The sequence below is a fragment of the Chanodichthys erythropterus genome, chromosome 9, assembly GCF_024489055.1.
Source record: "Chanodichthys erythropterus isolate Z2021 chromosome 9, ASM2448905v1, whole genome shotgun sequence".
Taxonomy (NCBI): Eukaryota; Metazoa; Chordata; class Actinopteri; order Cypriniformes; family Xenocyprididae; genus Chanodichthys; species Chanodichthys erythropterus.
In genome coordinates this window covers 2,606,148-2,612,155 of record NC_090229.1, presented here as the reverse complement: position 1 = coordinate 2,612,155, position 6,008 = coordinate 2,606,148, and positions in this window count along the sequence as shown.

Genomic DNA, 6,008 nt, shown 5'->3' with positions numbered 1-6,008 from the left:
GGCACACTATGTCAAAATTATGATATAAAATTTTAAATTATGACTTGAAAGGTTATTATAGGGTCTAATTATGACTTAGAAAGTAATATTTTTTAAAAAAAATATAATCTCTTCAAATCTTGATAAACACTTCAACATCTTTATTTGCATGTAATATGTCATGATAATAATTTTGATTAACCAAAGCATGATTTTTTTTTTTTTTGGGCGCAAATGTGCCTCCATATGCAAGTTTGAGAAATGGCGGGAAGTTTTTGAGCGAGTAACGGTCTGTTCGTGACTGAATTAATCCTGTGGAAAACATAAGAAGATATTTTGAGAAATGACTCCGTGTTTTTGTCCTTAATAAAGTAAAAGGACAGGCTTGGAGCGACATGAGGGTGAGTAATGATGACAGAACGATCATTTTTCAAAAAACTGTCACTTTAAAACGCAAATTTGAACTCGTGTGGCACTTGACACAAGTCATATTTTTAGTCTTTCACGATGCTAATTTACGGTTTTATGGAGCTTGACTTCAAATAAAGAGCAGCTAAACATTCTTATAATACGAGTTTGAACGCGACATGAGGGTTAATGATGACAGAATGATATTTTTAACTGAATTATTTAAGTCTCGTGGAGATTTTGATACAGTTAGACAAACTGCGCCAGATGTGTTTTATTTAATATTTAAAGAGCTAGTTCACCCAAAAAATGAAAATAATGTAATTTATTACTCACGCTCATGCCACACCCCTAAGACCTTTGTTCATCTTCAGAACGCAAATTAAGATATTATTGTTGAAATCCGATGGCTCAGTGAGGCCTGAGCAATGACATTTCCTCTCTCAAGATCCATTAATGTACTAAAAACATATTTAAATCAGTTCATGTGAGTACAGTGGTTCAATATTAATATTATAAAGCCACGAGAATATTTTTGGTGCGCCAAAAAAACCAAAATAACGACTTATTAGCTGATGGCCGATTTCAAAACACTGTTTCAGGAAGCTTTATGAATCTTTTCCGAATCAGCGGTTCGGAGCACCAAAGTCACGTGATTTCAGCAGTTTGTTATTTTGTTTTTTTTGACGCACCAAAAATATTCTCGTGGCTTTATAATATTAATATTGAACCACTGTACTCACATGAACTGATTTAAATATGTTTGTATATATGTCTTACGCTTATGCCATATGTTTTTATATATGTCATATATTTTAAATATGTCTTACGGGAGTGGAACGACATGAGGGTGAGTAATAATGACAGAATTTAAATTTTTTGGTGAACTAACCCTTTAAAGAAACCCTTTTAAAATAAGAAATATCAAACTAACACGCCCCCTGCAGCTCAGAGGATGTACTGAATATTTAAATCATATTTAAATTCAGACCCTTAAATCATCTGCACTGGAAGAGAATCTAGAAATTCAGTCGCACTTGTAGCAAAAACACATATTTAGTTAAAACACACACACATATATAAACACAACTGATAAAACGTTGTCTGTTTTTTATTTATCGTATCTCCAAATAGCAGTGTTATGTTGTGTTATGGTCAGAATACAGTGACCTTACTTGATCAAACGCACCGCAGGCCTTCAGATAAGAGGAGCAATATAAGAGCCAATGAAGAGAGCGGCCTGTAATTATTTGTGTCCTGTCAGCAGAAGGGCCTCTGGACCCTGCGATTCAAATCTGGGAGCTGTGAGGAACAAATATCAGGCCGCGCTCGCGACACCGCTGAAATTGCATCAGTTTGTCATGAACTTCTGCTGCCAGACCGTAAACAATATCATCTGCTTGCAAATGTGCGTCTCAGTTCTCTGTGTGTGAAACATCTCTTCGGTGGGGATGAATGTCTCTTGGTGCTGTAATAACTGCAAATGAAATATATCCATTTTATATTTCCTCTCTATGTATTTATGTCCACCTTTACAGGTACTGATATAATGCACAAGCTTTTATCTCTCCTACTCTGTGGTTTTATATTAATTAACTCTGACTGTGATCAGTTTTAAAACTAAAATTACAGTTTTTCTTTTTCATTTTTCCAGAGCGTGTGCAGCCGCAGCCGTCTGAGGAATCGCTCCACATGCGCGATTCCTGATTTGGCAAATTTGAAGTTCACCATCATGTTGGCAAGCGGCGCGATAAGGCCTGTGTTAATTCATTTCTCTTATCTGTTTGTGGTGGTTCTTTATAATCCAGTGCCTGCTCATTTTGCGGCGGGCAGGAGGAATGATTTGTGCGGCCGGACCTTTGTGTGCGTGTGCGTTTATTTCTCTCTCGTGAGGGTCAGAGCAGATGAAACTCCAGCGTATCAGATATGGAGTGTGTCGCATTCGGTGCGGATAAACTCGGGTGACTATTAAACTGTGTTCAGGGTGCGTTGAAAATAAGGGGTCGTGGCTGAACAGGTGCAGGAATGTGTTCACATCTAAAGCGCTAGTCTGAGCAAACTACACTAGATGGGTCAGGTTAATATCCACCACAGAATAAAAAAAATAAAAAGGTAATTGCGACTTTTTCTGACTTTATTTTGTGAAATTTTGTTTATAACTCGGAATTCTGAATTTATTTCTCGGAATTCAGTCTATAGCTTGCCATTCTAAATTTATATCTCACAATTCTGAATTTATAACTTGTAATTCTGACTTTATTTTTCTTAATTCAGACTTTATTTCTTGCAATTCAGACTTTTATTTTTTGCAATTCCGAATTTATAACTCACAATTCTGACTTTATATATCGCAATTCTGACTTTATATCTTGCAATTCTGACTTTATATTTCGCAATTCTGACTTTATATCTCGCAATTCTGACTTTATAACTCACAATTCTGACTTTATATCTTGCAATTCTGACTTTATATTTCGCAATTCTGACTTTATATCTTGCAATTCTGACTTTATATCTCGCAATTCTGACTTTATATCTCGCAATTCTGACTTTATATATTGCAATTCTGACTTTATATCTTGCAATTCTGACTTTATATTTCGCAATTCTGACTTTATATCTTGCAATTCTGACTTTATATCTCGCAATTCTGACTTTATATCTTGCAATTCTGACTTTATATATCGCAATTCTGACTTTATAACTCGCAATTCTGACTTTATATCTTGCAATTCTGACTTTATATCTCGCAATTCTGACTTTATATCTCGCAATTCTGACTTTATATTTCGCAATTCTGACTTTATATCTCGCAATTCTGACTTTATATATTGCAATTCTGACTTTATAACTCACAATTCTGACTTTATATCTTGCAATTCTGACTTTATATTTCGCAATTCTGACTTTATATCTTGCAATTCTGACTTTATATCTCGCAATTCTGACTTTATATCTCGCAATTCTGACTTTATATATTGCAATTCTGACTTTATATCTTGCAATTCTGACTTTATATTTCGCAATTCTGACTTTATATCTTGCAATTCTGACTTTATATCTCGCAATTCTGACTTTATATCTTGCAATTCTGACTTTATATCTCGCAATTCTGACTTTATATCTTGCAATTCTGACTTTATATTTCGCAATTCTGACTTTATATCTCGCAATTCTGACTTTATAACTCACAATTCTGACTTTATATCTTGCAATTCTGACTTTATATTTCGCAATTCTGACTTTATATCTTGCAATTCTGACTTTATATCTCGCAATTCTGACTTTATATCTCGCAATTCTGACTTTATATCTTGCAATTCTGACTTTATATCTTGCAATTCTGACTTTATATTTCGCAATTCTGACTTTATATCTTGCAATTCTGACTTTATATCTCGCAATTCTGACTTTATATTTCGCAATTCCGACTTTATATTTCGCAATTCTGACTTTATATTTCGCAATTCTGACTTTATATCTCGCAATTCTGACTTTATATTTCACAATTCTGACTTTATATTTCGCAATTCTGACTTTATATCTTGCAATTCTGACTTTATATCTCGCAATTCTGACTTTATATCTCGCAATTCTGACTTTATATATCGCAATTCTGACTTTATATCTCGCAATTCTGACTTTATATCTTGCAATTCTGACTTTATATTTCGCAATTCTGACTTTATATCTCGCAATTCTGACTTTATATCTCGCAATTCTGACTTTATATTTCGCAATTCCGACTTTATATTTCGCAATTCCGACTTTATATTTCGCAATTCTGACTTTATATCTCGCAATTCTGACTTTATATCTTGCAATTCTGACTTTATATCTTGCAATTCTGACTTTATATTTCGCAATTCTTACTTTATATCTCGCAATTCTGACTTTATATTTCGCAATTCCGACTTTATATCTCGCAATTCTGACTTTATATTTCGCAATTCTGACTTTATATTACGCAATTCTTACTTTATATCTCGCAATTCTGACTTTATATTTCGCAATTCTGACTTTATATCTCGCAATTCTGACTTTATATCTCGCAATTCTGACTTTATATTTCGCAATTCTGACTTTATATCTCGCAATTCTGACTTTATATCTTGCAATTCTGACTTTATATCTCACAATTCTGACTTTATATCACGAAATTCTGACTTTATATCTCGCAATTCTGACTTTATATTTCGCAATTCTGACTTTATATCTCGCAATTCTGACTTTATATCTCGCAATTCTGACTTTATATCTTGCAATTCTGACTTTATATCTTGCAATTCTGACTTTATATTACGCAATTCTTACTTTATATCTCGCAATTCTGACTTTATATTTCGCAATTCTGACTTTATATCTCGCAATTCTGACTTTATATCTTGCAATTCTGACTTTATATCTTGCAATTCTGACTTTATATCTTGCAATTCTGACTTTATATCTTGCAATTCTGACTTTATATCTTGCAATTCTGACTTTATATCTTGCAATTCTGACTTTATATTTCGCAATTCTTACTTTATATCTCGCAATTCTGACTTTATATCTCGCAATTCTGACTTTATATCTCGCAATTCTGACTTTATATCACGCAATTCTGACTTTATATCTTGCAATTCTGACTTTATTTCTTGCAATTCTGACTTTATTTCTCGTAATTCTGACTTTATTTCTTGCAAATTCAGTTTATAACTTGCAATTCAAACTTTATTTCTCACAATTTTGACTTTCTCGCAATTTCTGAGTTTATAACTTGTGATTCTGACTTTATTTCTAGCAATTCTGACTTTATTTCTTTTAATTCTGACTTTATTTCTTGCATTTCTGACTTTCTCACAAATTTCGAGTTTATAACTCACAATTTTGACTTTCTTGCAATTCTGACTTTATATCTTGCAATTCTGACTTTATATCTTGCAATTCTGACTTTATATTACGCAATTCTTACTTTATATCTCGCAATTCTGACTTTATATTTCGCAATTCTGACTTTATATCTCGCAATTCTGACTTTATATCTCGCAATTCTGACTTTATATTTCGCAATTCTGACTTTATATCTCGCAATTCTGACTTTATATCTTGCAATTCTGACTTTATATCTCACAATTCTGACTTTATATCACGAAATTCTGACTTTATATCTCGCAATTCTGACTTTATATTTCGCAATTCTGACTTTATATCTTGCAATTCTGACTTTATATCTTGCAATTCTGACTTTATATCTTGCAATTCTGACTTTATATTACACAATTCTTACTTTATATCTCGCAATTCTGACTTTATATCTCGCAATTCTGACTTTATATCTCGCAATTCTGACTTTATATCTCGCAATTCTGACTTTATATCTTGCAATTCTGACTTTATATTTCGCAATTCTTACTTTATATCTCGCAATTCTGACTTTATATCTCGCAATTCTGACTTTATATTTCGCAATTCTGACTTTATATCTCGCAATTCTGACTTTATATCTCGCAATTCTGACTTTATATCACGCAATTCTGACTTTATATCTTGCAATTCTGACTTTATTTCTTGCAATTCTGACTTTATTTCTCGTAATTCTGACTTTATTTCTTGCAAATTCAGTTTATAACTTGCAATTC